Genomic DNA, 17,553 nt, shown 5'->3' with positions numbered 1-17,553 from the left:
TGAAGGTGACAGTGGTGAAACAAACACCCTCTTTAGAATGGGGTTACTGCCACTGATTTTTCTTTCCAAGCTCCCGTTTTGGGGGCTGCTTTCAGAAAAAAAACTAAGATTGAATGCAGAGTGAGCCAAACAAACGTTGCACTAACTCGGTAGGTGGGATCTTTAAATATGTCAGTTGATCCTCTGAGGACTAAGTGAACTTGTGAGCCTTCTACCAAAAGCTAAAGGAAACCCCAAGTGTTGAAACTAAATTAAACCTAATCACCAATTAAAACCATTGTAAAAAGTAGTATCTCAAGTTCAATGGAAAAACCAATATTTAAAAAAAAAAATAGAAATATTTCTATGGGGCTCATATAAAGCTGGATATCCAGTTTATAAAGTGAGGAATGAATTCCAAAAATAGAATCCACTGATAAAAATTCCCTCTATCAAATTATTCCAACCTTGTAGGAAAATATACCCTGGTAGTCCCCTCTGGATTTTATACTTCTTACCCAAGTCAGAGGTGCTTCCATTTCCAACCATCTCTAAATTAGCCCCCTAAATAGCTTTTGTGATGCGGACTGGTGGTTACTATTGGAAAGTGGATTATTAGTAGTGGTAAATATGCATCGACCACTGACAATAAGGCCACTGACACAGTCTAGGGCTCAGAATAGGTCTCAGAAAACTATTTTTATGCTCAACTCAAGCAGACAAGCTTAACTACAAAGACAGGTATGTAAAGCATTTAAAAAGAGCAATTCAGTAAATAGTTAAAATGCAACACACAATAAAAATCTAACACCAATTCATAAAAATAGGAAATATTTTTATCTTTAAAATGACAACACAACAAGAATAAAATCAGTATAGGGAACCGTAAATATGATTTTTTTTTAATGTAGCAATATATAGCACATAGAAACCTATAGTGCCTAGTGGGACATCTGGTCACACTAGACCGGGACAAAGTCAAAGTTTCAGGCCGATCACGATGGAGCCCTGCATTGACTACCCCTCACGGTAGGCCTCGGTCAAAGTTTTTACCTTTTGATTTAGAAACTTTCCTGGCGCTTTTTCTGCTGGGGTCCCTCGATGTTTTCCACCAGTCCGGGTTTGGTGAGGGTTCACTGGCTTGACTTTCAACGAGCTCCCGGTCAAACTCTGGAAATCAGGCCTCTGGAGCTTTTCAGTGGGACAAAGCAGGGAACCAGGCCAGCTCGTGGTTGAAGGTGGATGGCCTGACTCTTGCAGTTGGAGCCAGTCAAGATTTTACCTTCCGATTTAGAAACTTTTCTGGAGCTTTTTCCGCTGGGATCTCTTGATACTCTTCACCAGGCCCGGCTTAGTTTCCAGCGAGCTCACAATTAAACTCTGGAAGTCGGACCTTCTGAGCCTTTCAACGAGAGGCTCGCGATTGAGGGTCACCAGCTTGGCTTGCAAAGTTGAGTTGGTCCACTTATGGAGCTTTTTGCCAAAGTTGCTCCAAACTTCTGGAACTACTTCCTGAAGTTCCTCTGGGGGTCCCAAAGGGTCCAAAACACAATCCATGGATATGGAATCTCCAAGATGGTCCTTGAAAGTTTGGGACTTCAGTTCCCACAATCCATTTGAACAAAACCCTTATAAATCCTCTGGACACACTCCAGGCTGGGGTTTATTGGTGGTGATGGTCCAGGTGAGCTATGTTAACCTATACCTTGCAGGGAGTCCGCTCTTTCATCTTCTTGAAGCAAGTTAAGTCCACAGGGCTGTAATGCCAGATTGTGTATCAGGCGCAGTCAGTCAGAGTGCAGGGCTTGGTTGGTGTAAATCAACCTTCCAGCATCGACCCTTCTTTTAGTTTCAAGCAGCAGATCTGAAAGGCTCTGCCCCTCTCAGATACTTATTCCGTGTTCTCTGGGGTGAAGCAGGAGGGCACTCCTGTCCATCAGGTGCAGGTCAACACCACAGAGCATGACCACCTCCTCCAAAGTGAGGCATAATGGTCTCCCAGAAAGCACTATTTCTCCAAAATTCAATGCAGCTGAAGTCTCAGCAGAGGAGCAAGAGCTAGCTAAACTAACCTCCAGTATGGCTCATTTCCATAGCTTTCCTCCCCCTGACATCTGCAAATTCCTTCCTTAAGCCTGACATCTGACTGGGTTCATAAGGGATAGGGGAGATGGACCTGGCTATTCCTGCCTGTCCTATCTTTTCTTTGAAGCCCCATGGTTTACGATCACTCCCTAGTGCTCTGGCATTCCTCTGTAGCAGTACCCTTTGAAACAGAATAGAATCTCTGTAGTGAGCCACTTATCACTTCTTAAAAGCAGCCTGGCTAATTCTGTTAACTCTAACCAATCAGAGCCGACCACTGAAAGGCTGAATTGCGGCTTATAGACAAGAAATTCTTATAATGTATTTTCTGTATTCTTTAAGATACATTCAACAATAGCATATTGCAATTCCCCTACGTCCTTGAATGAGATATTTCGTGAATTCCCAGTGGTAGTTATGAGTTCATAAACTATTGACATGTTAACCTAGATGGCTGGAGATCAACAATGGGGAAAATGAAATGTCGAATTTCTCCAGCACCAGGACCCTGCTTATAGCTACATGACCCCCACCCCAGGGACACCTTAGGGACACTTAGGGGTCCTGAATATACAAAAAGAATGTAATTCCTCACACCAGAGTGCTCCTAACACAAAACTCGATTTTGGGAAGCACCATACTACAATGAGGGAAGTGAAATGTGCAATTTCTCTATCCCCAGGGCAAATAAATCTTCTTTTATAAGGGTCCTCCTTATAAGTACCTGATCACCCCTATCCTAGGGCACCTAGGAGAGACCCTGGGGGTACCCAATATGCCAACATTTTGTAGTTTATCAATGCTTAAGTACCCCTACCACCAAAGTCGAGTATGGGCACCATTTATATTTAAAAGCATTCCAGAAACACTGGGTTGCTTTTAAAAAGACTCTAGGCTCTCAGCACACATGCAAGTGCAGAAAGGGCTGCTCTGGCCTCTAAACTGCCATGCCCCATTATATACTAGGGACTTAAAGGTAGTTTTAACCCCCCTGTCCTATTATGTACTAGGGACTTATAGGATAGGTCATGCCAATCATAGGGGTACCCTAACCCATAGTGTACCCTAACGTGTGTGTTTTCACCATAGCACTGGCCCTGAGCCTGATTAAGCACAGCTCAGGGACAGTCATAGTCAGTTAGCACCAGTACTAGTCAGCAAAAAATGGGGGTGCCCAGGGCACAAGGATGACTTTACATCTGTTACACACACCATTTCACCAATGGTTGAACATTTGCAGTTGGATAAAGGTAATCTTGCCCCATTAAATAATATCTTAGAAGTAATCACAGATCAAAAAAGTCTGCAAAATGATCAACCATGAGGTATCAAAAGCAGGGCTCCGTGGTGCCTTATCTGCATAGTAGAAGTCCTCAGTCATCTAGGGACATCTGCAAGAAAAAGCATCAAGTGGTATTAAGTCTCAAAGTCAAGCTGGCCCGCATTACATTCTGTTGACTACAAACTGCATCGGTCTTCTTTTTGGAGGCTCAAAGCTCTCGCCTTTCAGCTACCACTATCCCTTCCTCTTCTTCAACCAATCCTCACACTCCCTCCACAGTACCGGTCACAATAACCACTTAAGCATTTAGGATTTAAATGTGTGCCTAATATGGACGTAAACGCAATCATGCAGTCATGATCAACTGGATTTATACTCAAAGAGACAATCGATACTCTGAGCAGAGCCTTTTTCACTGCTCCAAGTCCACATACCACACTGGCTTAATTTCCTTCCTAAAAACATCAACTTCAGGACTTGTCCCTCACCCTAGACTCTCGTCACACACTATTGAAACCCACACCATAGGCTCTCTCAAGCCATCCTACTGAAACTCACTGCTAATGACTACTTATCCCACTTCTGCTTTGAAATCTACAGCATCAGAAACACACTGGCTTTCATCGTTGGCACCTCCCATTGCTTCTGACTCCCTATCTCTGTTCCTCCACCCATACATAATACCAGGCTTTGATTTTTCGTCTTGAAATAACCAGTGGAACCTAACCTCGAATTTGCACCAATAGCACATCAAGCATTCTCTCAGACCCTCTCTGCCATCAAATACTAAAGCCATTAGCCCTATTTTCTTCAGTAATGGCCTATCATGCTACATTAGTCACAATTTCCTAACCTCTGGGATGTATTCTTTGTGTTTCAAATCTACTGGTGCTTTGTTTTTGCCCTGTTCGAAAACTGGCTGCCAACTCCACCCTTTGCTGAACACCGCCAATCTCTCTAATCCTTTTATACAAAACCCTTGGGAAAATTGTGTTTAAACAACTCTTCCATTATGTTCCTTCTCTAAATCTACAGAATCCTCTGCAATCAGGTTTCAGTGAATTCTGATGCACAGAAAAGGCTCTCATGCACATCTTTAATTTCCTTGCCACTTCAAACCACAATCCCCTCCCCACTAGCCTAATTCTCCCCGACTTCTCTGCTGCATTCTATACCGGCAACACTCTACCATGCTCCTGACACTTGCTTCTTTGGCATCACCAGCAACAATCTTTATTGGTTTTTATCAACTTGTTTCATCTATGTCAGTAACTTACCAGAGGCAGCAGCATACACTTATGAGACGGTAACTCGTTTCGCCTTTCCACGCTTAGCACGTGATGGGGCAGCACATATTTGGCCACAATGCTCAGCACAGAGAAAAGAGTCTAACTCTTCACTGCTTAGAGCCCATCATTATTTCCATGGTTGTGGTTGCCTCGAGGGGTCCTTAAAGCTTATGTGATATTCTTTACAAGATGGGCGGTTTTCGACGCAAGGAAGCTCACAGGAAAAGATGGCAAACATGGGGTCTATTTTTCTTGTACCTGCAAGATGCCAAATCTCTGAGGACGTAGGACGGACTAGCCTTATAAATAACCCTTCCCAAAGATAGTGAATTTTCCTGGGTTTATTGCCTGAAGCTCTCTATCCAAAATGGAGTTAATGTGTTATGTCGTTTCCTTTGTAAACTGTACGTTAGGAGACATTAAGAAGATATCCATGCAAATAATATTCTTTCACATATTTTTTGTCAAGTTCATTGCCCACTTGCAACCACTTTTTGCTCTACCTTGTAGAGGGATTCTTCCCTGGATTTCAAAGTCCGGAAGATCAGTGATGGGTTCTTTCTCAACCCTTGTTCAGGGTAGTTTTTTGTCTTGCTTTTCAACACCTGCATGCGTTCATCATCTGCAATCAAGAACCACTAAGATTGCCAAAAAAACTTCTGACATTTGTGGCTTTTTCCTCCTAAGACTCTCTTAAGAGACATTTGACACCTTTCACATGTATATTAAATGTTGGGTAGCACTGTGGCTACTGGGAGAGATCTCCCTTTCCTTGGGCAATCCTTGGTGCTTATACCTTGAAAGCATTGAGACATTAATACTGCCTTTCCAAAAACTCATTCTCTATCTTGTGCTCTTCACCACCAATTTGTATTATTTGGCTTCCCCCAAGGCTCAGTGCTGGGCCATCGTCAGTTCTCTGCCCCACTTTTCCTGGCGACATCATGTCTTTTAATTTCTCATATCATGTATAGGCAGATGATACCCTGATTTTTTCACTTTTCCTCCTCGCACACTCCTTCTAGAAACTAAATTTGTCTCATAGATGCCGCTGCCCTCTAACACTTAAATGTGCTAAAACTGAAGTCCTCTAATTCCCTGATGCACCATTACAGGAAAAATGTATAAAAAGCGTAAAGAGGCTTCATTTATTTTGTATACGGAGTGTTAGAAATGGGGGTCTCTAGTTGGCAGAGGTAGGTACCTTTGTCCAAATAGGGACCCTTGCTTCTAGTCAGGGTAAGGGGAATACACTCCAAAAATAACCCCTGCTCACCCCCTTGGTAGCTTGGCACGAGCAGACAGGCTTATCTCAGAGGCAGTGTGTAAAGCATTTGTGAACACATACAGTGAAAACACTACAAATGGGCACCACACCAGTTTAGAAAAACTAAGTAATCTTTATCTGAACCAAAACAAGACCAAACGACAAAAATCCACAATACAGTATCAAAAATATCCTTAAAAATATGTTATTCACTCAAATAAAGTTCCTAGCAACATAAAACTCCACTTGGAGTTATAACGACATCGCGACCGTTGAAAATCCCAAAGTACGGCGCCGACCACGAGGTGCGCTGCATTGGGCCCACAAAGAACAGAACCTTGGAAATGATGAAGTCCAAGACGGTGCACTACGTCAGGGAGATGATGCTTCGTTGACGCCGCACGGCATCGTTTCCTTACCACCCCAGGGGAGATGAAGCCTCTGTTCCTTACTGCAGCGCAGGGGAGATGAGACGACGGTTCCTTACTGTGTCGGGGAGATGATGTCACGATGGTGCCAAAGCCCCTGTTCCGTACGACGGTGCGCTGTGGATGGATTCGGGAGTCACCCACGTCGAGGATCGGCTCCACGCTGATGAAGTCGGCTTAGGAGTCGATGCGGCACAGCAGCAGGTGTCGGGACTACGCCACAAGTCGGGGAGGTGCGTCTTGCTCTTCACCAGCAGTGCCCACAGCTTCGGTGCAAATTAAGGCATCGCTCGCCGGCATCGGTGTTGCAATTTCCTTCTGTGGCAGATGCAGGGAGACAGAAGGGATGAAGTATTTGTGTCCCTGAGACTTCAGAACAGGAGGCAAGCTCAGTTTCAAGCCCTTGGATATCTTTTCTTCAAGCAGGCGACAAAGCAAACAGCAAAGTCCTTTTCCTCCTTTCCTTGGCAGCAAGCAGCCACTGCAGGTCAACCCAAGTCAGTAAACAGCACAGGGGCAGTATTCCTCCTCAGCTTATCCGGCTCTTCTCCTTGGCAAAGGTTCCCCTTGATTTCCCAAAAGTGATCTAGAAGTCTGGGGTCTGGGCCCCTCTTTATATACACAAAAACCCTTTGTTCTCTGAAGGCAGAGAATGTCTGTACCCAGCCAAAACCATTTCTGTGGGGTACTTTGAAACCGAACAACAACCAACATTGTCAGTGTGAGCCCCGGCTCGAGACACACCATGGGGGGGCAGAGCCGTCATTGTGGAAGGCAAGCACAGCCCTATTGAGGTGAAGGTGCTACTCCTCCCACCACTCCAAATGCAGACCAGGCCTAGCCAGCCCAGCGCTGACTCGTCAGACTTCTGGAGCCGCTGCCTCTCTCCAGCCCCTGTCATCCAAAAGCCAGACATGCAATACACAAACCTAGCAGAGGCACACCGGATGGTTAGGCAAGAAAATACCTACTTTCTAAAAGTGGTATTTTCAAACAGAGAAAGTAAAAATCACCCTCACTAAAAGATGCACTTTAACATTCTGAGTTCAGGTATACTAAACTTTACTCTTCTATCTTGTTCCTAGGGTCAGTTATGTTTAGAAGATGTTATAAACAAACTCTCCATTCTGTCCTCTGGGAAAAGATAGCCTTGCAATAGTGAAAAACGAAATTGGCAGTATTTCACCATCAGGACATGCCACACACATCAAGGCATGTCCTACGTTTTACATACAATGCACCCTGCTCACAGGGGTATCTTGGGCCCACCTTAGGGGTGACAAATATGTAGAAAAGGGAAGGTTTAGGGACTGGCAATTGTGCGCACTTGTCAAGTCGACATGGCAGTCCTTGACTGCACACAGGCTCTGCAATGGCAGGCCTGAGTCACATTTTACAAGCTGCTTCTGTGGGTGGCACAATCAGTGCTGCAAGCCCACCAGCAGCATTTGATTTACAGGCCCTGGGCACACACAGTGCACTGTACTAGGGTCTGACAAGTAAATGAAATATTGCAATCATGAAATCACTAATCCATAACATCATTTTACAAAGAGAGCATATGCACTTTAGCACTGATCAGCAGTGGTAAAGTGCCCAGAGTCATGAAACCACCAACAACAGGTCAGAATAAATACAGGAGGAAGGCAAAAAGTTCTGGGATGACCCTGCAAAAAGGGCCAAGTCCAACACTCAGGTGAATTTCTCATGCAGTAAGTGAGGGTGAATGCACATCATTCTTGGGTAATTATATTTAACAGAATATAGACAGTAAGTGGCACCTCTTTACACCTATTATGAACTCCTCCAATTACAAATTCATCCCATCAGAATAGGGAATAGCTTTACAGACCCAGAATCTCAGGGCAGAGTTCTCTATTCTCGAGGGGCCTAGCACAGACATTTACCACCAGCTATGAGCAGGTGAGGAAGGTCTGCAGGACCACTCTACGGGTGCAGGGGCAGGTGGGACTGGCAAGGGTGGAAGTGGGCCAGCCAGGGAGAACATTACATGCCCCCCCATGCATTGACTGGTGGGTGAGTGGGGGCCATTGAATGGATCAAGGCTGCATGGCAGACCTTTCCCTATGGAATGTTAGTGGTCGAATTTTCTGGCTGGCAAAATTGGGCCTGGTGTTTCCTGAGTGGTATGGTGTGGCTAATTACGATTTTCAGTGCTTAGTGTGCAACACCGGCGTGTGCTCTAAAGCTGGAAATTTAATGTGGTGAGAAGTAAGGTGGGGTGGGATATGTTGAGGTATGGTATAGCCTGGTGAATGAATTATGGTGCTGCATTTTATTCTGTGGTGCAGTAGATGGCTTGGACCACATTTGTCCTGCACTACTGTTTTCTGGCTATCAGTACTCAGTGTATGTCCCTGCATCTGGTTCATCGCGTCTTTCTTGTGCTGGTTGGAGTCAATTTCAAATGGCTTCCTATCCACATTTTGAAGTCTACCTGGGCTTTTCCACGTCTCACATTCGGGTGTTTCTGGAACGAGGGGCCATACCAATGGGGGAAAAATGCACTTTACAAAAACACAGCTCAGAATCGTACGGCAGGCAACAGACTTATGATGATTTAAATAATTAGTACTCACTATTGGATTATTGGATTATCATAGATAATTCCTATGATGCACTTCGCCGGAGGCTAGGGAAGGTGAAGTTGCACCGCTCTGTGTATTGTGGGAATTCCTAGTGTTTACAGAAAGGCCCTTCCCCAGTATGAAACGCTATGATAACATTAAATAATGTAATAATAGGAAGGAGCTCATGAAAAACTGAAAGATGTATTTTTCCTCTGATATTCAATACATACCGATTGAGGGGAAGGGACAATTCGAATGGCAATACTTCCCGAAACCATAAATTAACATATACATTTGATATTTACCAGGTTCTTTCGGATGTGTTTTCTTGACAAGAAATGAGAAGTCTGAATGTTCCACAAACTCTTTGTGAACCTGAATATATTTGCGCCTTCAGATGCCGAGGGCCGATGAGATTGCATTGCTGGCGGAATTCAATTAAACCAAGTCCATCGATAAGGCTTTTAATCTAACACTATTGGTTTAGCGGCTTGCGCAAGGCGCGCTGAATTTACATAGAAAAGAACCTGCGTGCAAGGCAAGGTCTCCAATAAAAATCAGGTTTACGGCTGGCCATCGACCATAATTGCATTTCGTTGCCTACCTGAGCCGGATCTCGAAATTAATTTGCTCTGCGTCTCAGCCCCGAGCTACAAGAGCTTATGGGCGCGAGGCACTAATGAAGGGAGAAACTCTGCGATAACGTGATTGCAGGTAAAAGTTCAACAGCAGTTCTCCAAGTCACAGAAAAACTTGTTGAGGTGCGAGTTCACACAGCATTTTTATGGATTAAAGATCTGCACAGCGCTAAAAGCAGGCGAAATGCATCCGGGATGCGACTTGGATGTGGCGATAGGGCCAGAGCTGCCGACTTTGGAACTGGGCAAAGGAGGTTCAAATCTCGGTTTTTGCTTAACATCCTGTGATTCTGATCAAATCACTTAATCTCCCCTGGCCTAAACTAAAGGGTAAAGAATGTGCTCTTGAGTAATGTAACTGCTGCTCATGTCAAGCCCTGTGCTCGGTAGCAGAGGCTCAACCTTAAATTCTAAATCCGCTTAAACAAAGGGTGAAGCAGTTTACTGCATATGAGCAGTTTCTGGTTTTGGCGGGAATGGAGTGTGCCCATGCTCGTGCACCAGTCACCCAAAGCAAGGGCCTTATGCTCATATTCACAGTGTCATTGACACCAGAGACCTTACAACATGGCGAAGTAAGAAATGGCTGTGTTGCAAAGATTTCTGCTGTCAATCACAGAGTAAGTGTTATTACGGGCCCTGCCACTGAAGGTGGAACAGGAGTAAAAGCACTGTCTGCAGGACAGCCAAGGAAGCAGCGGAGACAGCCACCTGATAATAGTCTTTTTGTCTTACGTTTGGCCTTCCTTGGCATACTGTGGGCATCCTTGTCATGATGGTACTGCCCGTGGCTTAGGGTAGTAGTTGTACAATATTTTTCAAATACAACTTGTTTTCTTACATAGTGCTTAAACTGCACTTCTTCCATTTCTAAGTGGTATTAGCAACTGGTGTTACTACCACCAAAGTTAAGGCGTGCTCAATTTACAGAATTGAGAAGAATAGAAGGATGTGTTCACCATGCTAGGGTTCAAACTCACAATCTGCACATCACGGCATATCTCAACGATGAGCATTCAGCTCACTCGTCCATCCTTGTCATGGAGGCGACCATGCATGCAACAATTCTTGACATCAGAGGCATATTGAGGGTATGCTTGGCATTCTAGTGTCCATACCTGTAGAATGCAGGTCAGAATGGCAGTCATTCATGGCAAAATGCAGGCATTCCTGACCACTTATGTAGTAGTTTCTTTAAATCTGCAAAATGTGTAAATGTTACATGAAAATTATTTGTGAAAATTGATGATTCTAATGATTCATAGAGTCGTAACCAATGAAATAAAAATGTCACACTGGAAACAAATGTACAATGACACCTCGAAGTATAATTAGAACTGTAAAGAATATGCCACAAAAATGGATGCAGTTTCTGGTGTTCTGCTCATCTTGCTCCTGCTCACCCCCTCCCAATCAGTGACCCGCTGCAAGCCATCCCTCCCTTTGCTTCCACAGAGCACCTAGTGAATGAGGGCAAAGGTGGCTAGCTATGTTAGAAAGCGTGTATTATGAATGAAGCTTCAAACAGTTTCCCAAAGTAATATTTTCAAGGACTTCCGCTGGAAGTTCCAATGTAAGCGTGCTTGAGGATATAAGTCTATGAGCCATTGTTTAAGAAATGTTTTATTTTGTGTTGTACATCTCTGGAGTGCAGTTGTTGAGGAAGAATTTGGGAGATTTAGCTTACCTTAAGAAAGGGGTTAGTACTAAAGCTTTATAGTATTACGTAACTGTTTCTGATTTTCCAATGTGATCTAACCACAATTATACCATGCTGAATTGGCAAAAACTATTAGTAGTTTAAATGAATTTTGTATTAAAAAACTGGATTTTGCTGGTATTGTTTTTCTTGTCCTGTTTGAAATCAAGTCTCAACAGTTAAGAGTGAATTGCCATACTTAAATGCTAACTTTATTTCATTTCTAGGGTACATAGACAAAGGTGATTTATTGATGTAAAGGTTTAATGTATTTCTGCAGTTGTTTGCCTGTTCAGAGAAAAATCGCATTGTGATTAGTTTTTAAGCCAGGGAGCCCTGTTGGGATTGGTGTGACGTCACCACTAGGCTGTGCTCTGAATGGTTGTTTACTGGCATAGTCGCACTGTCATAGGTTGACCTTTGACAGAGCTGTGTTACTATTGGTTGTTGTATGCCAAGTTCCTTTATATTGGCTTTTTTTCTAGATTGTTTTGAGTTTAACTGTAAAATATGGGTTGAGAAATTATGAATCCCAAACCTAAGAAGGACATACCTAGAGAGGGCTAGAGGTTACCAAATGAGGGCACACCAGCATTTGAAATTATGGAAAAGATTGGTTATTATACACGTGTCTGAATGAAATAAATATCCAGCTCATGATGAGGCTTTGCAATTCCCAATGGCGGGTACTTTTAATATTAAAAAATTAGACATCCTGAGATAAACCATGTGACAAGAACCCAGTGTCTAGAACTACACAGTTTGAACCACTTAATAAATGGGGTTGCATGGCAACATAGAGAGACAAGAAAGATACAACTATGAATAAATCATTCAGGAGCTGGTTAGAAGGTAAATTAGATTGGCAAGAGAAAAATTGGAGGGTAGATGTGCTAGAATGTGTTAAAACATTTCCTGCTGTAGTTATGGGAAACAAGCAAGACAAGGTGAAAGACAAAAAAGAGAACGGGGAATTAGATGTTGATGATGACAAATTGTCTGTTGATTTCAAGACCTCTCCATATACACATAGACAAACAGAACTGATCCAGACTACTGTCAGATTTGGCAGAGATGTAGGAGGAGGCAAAGCAGTGATGCAAGTTCATACTGGAGTTGTATACCAAGTGAGACGTTTCAGTCACAATGCCAATGCCTGGAACGAATGGGAACAGGACATAGGAGGAAAGGGTACAGGTTATTTCTGAAAGGACAGTGGTGCTAGAGCCACCTCCTAAATAAGTCAGTATTGGAATTCTAAAAACATAATTTGGAGAGATGTTTCAAGAAAATGTTATTGAACAGATTATTGATATACAATGCTGAGGAAATGAGATATTTGATCAAAGAAGCAGCAAGATGTGCAAATGAAGCACATGGCAAATTGAAGAAATGGCTGATAAATTATAAATTGACATTATTAAAATGAAAAATGCAAAACAAAATTACAAAATAGCTTTGACTCATGGAGAAATCAAAGAGAAGGATCTGCTCACCTTGAGGGCCCATATTAAAGAGTTGGTTAAGAAAACAAGAGATTGGAATGATTTGAAAAAACATAGAGAAAATGGAAAAAAGGATAGTGAATAAAAGGAAAATAAAAAGCAATAACGGGAAGAACAGCAAGAAACATAATAATTGGGACAAATTCAGTGACTGAGTTTCCTTTAAGGGAGGTACACAGAGAGAAATTGGTGCATGTCCCCTGGAGAAAGGCAGACTTGCATGACTTTGCACATAACTTCCCAAAATTGGGAGAAGATTCAGCAAAGTGGTATGTTGAGGTCCATAGGCTGAAACACCTCTACCCGATGTTGGGGGCTGATTTAACCAAATTATTTGAGAAGGTTGTACCTGGAGGTTTGTGGTGGGAGTGCAAGGTAACCGTTGGATGGCTAGCATGAGAGCCAGCTAAAACAGGTTAAGAAATGGATTCCAGAGAGGGAGATACATTGGCAAAAGTTTATGAGAATGACACAGGAACCCATAGAGTTAGTGAATTCTTACTATGAGACTAATGCAAGTGTTTAGGAAACCTAGCAGAGTCAAAAATCCAGAGATAAAGCTGTTGATGGTTTCATTTCTGCTTTTGTGAATGGGCTGAGGCCAGAGATTAGCAATCACATCCAACAGGGTGAGTTGTGTTGGTCGACAAAAGGCATTGATGAGATCTTGAAATTATCAAAAAACAGTACTGATTACCTGGAAAAAAGCAAAAGAAGTTGAACGAAAAGCTGATTATTGCTCAAACAAAACAATCTGAAAAAGGATCGTAGTATCAGATGGGTTCAAATACAAATTGTGTGTGAAATGGCGTGTACAGGATGTATCAAATGGTGCAAGAGAGTAGAGGAAATGGAATGATTGGTAATGTTGAAAAGTTGACAAATACAGCTTGTCATTTTTGTGGGTGGATCGAGTACTAGTGAAGGAGTGTAGACAGAATCCAGATACGGTTCAAGAGAATCTGGTTCAAAATTAACAGGTACAGAAACGTAATGTGGGGTTGGGAATGCAGAATGCCTGTCAAAATAGGACAGATGAAGAATAAACATCAGTTTATATTGTGTGATTCAAGTCCAGTGAACATGCTTGGAAGGGACATTTTTTGCAAGATGCTTTGTGTGATTTATCTCAAATAGGAAGATGTTGCACTTGAAAAGAAAGATGAAAATTCAGTTTTTAAATTAAGTTCAGAAAACACAACAGTAAAAACCTACCCAGTTTTGACAAAGGAAGATCTACTTCTCGATTTAAGAATGTCAGAGAAGAGGTATGCGATTTCACTGGGAAAGAATTTGGATTAATTAAAAAAGCATAACCAGTGAAAATTCAGATAAAATTAGATGCAATATATCCAAGAACCAAGCAATGCAGACTAACTAAAGAGGCTGAAGAGGGAATGAAACCAGTGTTTGAGAAATTGATTGCGCAGGGATTTTCTTTTTAGAAGTGCTTGGTAGTACTTTCAATTCTCCGGAGATGGGAATTAAAAAGTCAAGTGATAAACGGAGGGTGGTTCATGATCTTTGAAAGATAAATATAAGCATGGTCCCTTGTTGTTTGGTGGTACCAAATTCAGAAGTAATATTGTTTCATATTCCATCAGAAACAGAATGGTATACAGTAAATGACTTGTGTCAAGCGTTCATTTCAATACTATTGCATTAGGAATCTCAATTTCTTTTTGCGTTCCAATTTTGAATAACGTTCTTTTGTGGTGCAGAATTCATTCCACAAGGATATTCAGAGAACCCTTCAAGTTTCCTTCACATACTTAACGCCTTCAGTGCCACGCCCTTTCCCCCTCCTGTGCCGGGCGTTGCACTAGTGGGTGGGGTTCATGACAAGATAGTCTCGTCATGGGCACAGCGCAACCGTGCTCCATGACGAGACTATCTCGTCATGGGCACTGAAGAGGTTAAAAAAGATCTGGAGAGTTTAAAATTGCCATGTAATTCAGTCCTAGTTCAATATAGAGACGATTTACTTATAGCATCCAAGATTAAAGAGGATTGTAAACTTCATACTACTGCCTTGTTAAATCATTTGGCTGAAAAAGGACATTAAGTATCCCCAACTAAACTTCAGTACTGTGTAAGGGAGGTTGCTTATCTCGGACACCGTTTTGAAAAAGGTGCATAAGTTCTCAAAAGAATACGTTTCTACAAATTTGAAATTGAGTCCCCTGACCACCTAGAGGGAGGTTCAGGTTTTTCTTGGAATTGTTGTGTATTGTCGAGAATGGATTGCAAACTTTTTTCCTGATTGCAAATCCTTTAGTGAGGCTGACATGTCATGATGTACAAGATCGGGTACCATTTGATGATGAGTGCCCTGATGAATTTAAGACATTAAAAGAGAGCTTGTTTTATGTGCCTACACTCGGATGCCTGATTACAATTTGATGTCCTACTTGTTCTGTTATGAAAAAGATGGATGTGCACTTTAAGGTCTTACACAGAAAAATGGAAGACTTGTGCGTCAAGTAGCATATCTTTCAGGAGTGTGGGATCTAGTAGCTGCAGGTCTTCCAGGAGTTTTAAAATTGGCTGCTACTGTTTGTCTTGCAATTGAACCAAATGAAGGAATATTGATGGGTCATACTTTATTTGTCTATGTCCCACCTTCAGTTGAAATTCTTTGAACAAGAACACAACACATAACAAATAGTAGATTGACAAGCTTTTGGCAGATAATTCCCACAGCGGAGAATATTTCCATTACAAGATGCAATGTCGTGAATCCAGGAACACTGCTACCAATTTCAGACAAATGTGAAAACAGGAAGGGCGTAATTGATGACAAATTGGAGTATGACTGCATTGAAGTTACCAAATTATGCACAAAACCAAGGCCAGACATAAAAGAAATTGCATTGGAACGGGAAGATTTGACATTGTTTGCTGATGGTTTTTGTTTGCGAGTTCGGTATGGAGGATTGAGAGCTGCTTATGCATTGCGCTCTATTACAGAAACACTAGAGGCATACTCCTTGCCAAATGTAACATCAGAACAAGAGGCAGTATTGATGGCCTTAACAAGACCTTGTTGCTTATTGGAAAATTTGAGTGTAACAATCTATATGGATATCCACAATGGTTTTGGTGTTGTTCATAATTATAGGCTACTATGGTTGGGAAGAGGAATTGTGACATCTTTAGGTGCCCCACTTAAAAATACTAAGACCTTTTTCTTTAATACCAGACGAAGCTACTCAATAAACCATCTAATCAATTGCAACTCCAAATATGTAACGTATGTGGTGGGTTGTCCCTGTGACAAGATACATGTGGGTAGTACTAAAAGGGCTTTGAAAGTAAGAATTCAGGAGCATGTTCGAGCCCGTCGGAATGGTGATCACAGATACCCACTCACCTATCACATGCAGGAAAATCACACAATGGAAGAAGAGCTGTGGTTCATGGGAATAGATCATATACCCGCCAATTTGAGGGGTGGCAATCGGGAACTCTCCCTGAGAAGGAATGAGGCAGGTTGGATCTGCAAATTGCGTAGTGTGGAATTTGGACATAATAGTGATGACGAAATGCATTCTTTTTTGTAATATCATTATTCTGCCAGCTTGTCCTCACTTACCTGTTTGAAAATAAGCAACTTGTTAGGTACAACCGAAGCTGCCTTAATTACTGTGATTATCTGAACTCAATATGTAGAAACATTGTTTTTGTATTTACCCATGCTTTTATGGCTGATACATGTTTTTCCTTTTTTCTCTTATCTCTTGATCTCTTCTTACTCACCGGTCTCTTATACATATATTTTTTGGAATGGTTATACTCCTGTGTCAGTTTTCTCCTATACGTCTGCATCTGTCTCCTCCTATGTCAGATTAGATTTAGGTACTCCCATTACATCAATAGGTATCTTGAGTGGGTGTTAGTTTTATGCTCTCCCATCTTCGTTACTTCCTTCCTCTATATGAATCTAGAGTGACCGATGGTTTCACCAATTGGCTTGGGATTTAGTATATATGAGTATGTTTTTCTTTCAGGGGGTCAATGGACATCGTTCCATTACATTCCCTAAATGTTTATGTTCGATTTGTGCACGTGGCGTGGTGCATGTTTTTTCCATCTCTGACTTCCTTCTAGCCCTCTGCAGTTGAGGTCCGCAATTCAGACGGACATATACTGCCCCCTTTATTGGGACATTATAGGATCATGAACGTCTATCTATCGGGTGACTCCCTCTGCCCCTGGTGGGGCGAGGGGGGTTGTAACTTCGTTAGATATATTCTCTCTCCCTCCCAGAGAATATATGATTCCCTTCATTATACTTGCACTTAGAAATACTGGGAGCGCACTACTCGTTATTCCCATTTTTTGATTTGTGAGGCTTTCACTTATTTTGAGCTTAAATAGCAATTAAGGTAATGTTTTACACGCTTAGATGGTCATGACCTTGTTGAGTTGGGTACGCTTATTTCACGTACTTCAACTGTTTCCGTGCCGTTTCTATTATTGGCTTTCCTATACCTGGGGATTATACATCTTTCCCCATGCTAAGATGGCCGCCACCGTAGTGTCAGAGGAACGTTGACTAGACGCACATTGCTTTGGTCTCGTGCTACTTTTAAAACCGGTCGCTTTTTATTCTCCGTTGACTCCAGTTATATTTTCCCACAATACATGCTATTTGTTCTTGGCTCATATTGTATGCTGATTACACTGGTAACCTTGATATAGGTAGTTGTGATATTATTGCCATCACCAACGAGTCGGTCCTAAACAAATTAGTTGCTATGGTAACTGCCCATGTGATGTCCTCACCT

The sequence above is a fragment of the Triturus cristatus genome, chromosome 1_2 (genome assembly GCF_964204655.1).
Source record: "Triturus cristatus chromosome 1_2, aTriCri1.1, whole genome shotgun sequence".
Taxonomy (NCBI): Eukaryota; Metazoa; Chordata; class Amphibia; order Caudata; family Salamandridae; genus Triturus; species Triturus cristatus.
This window is presented reverse-complemented; position numbering follows the sequence as displayed.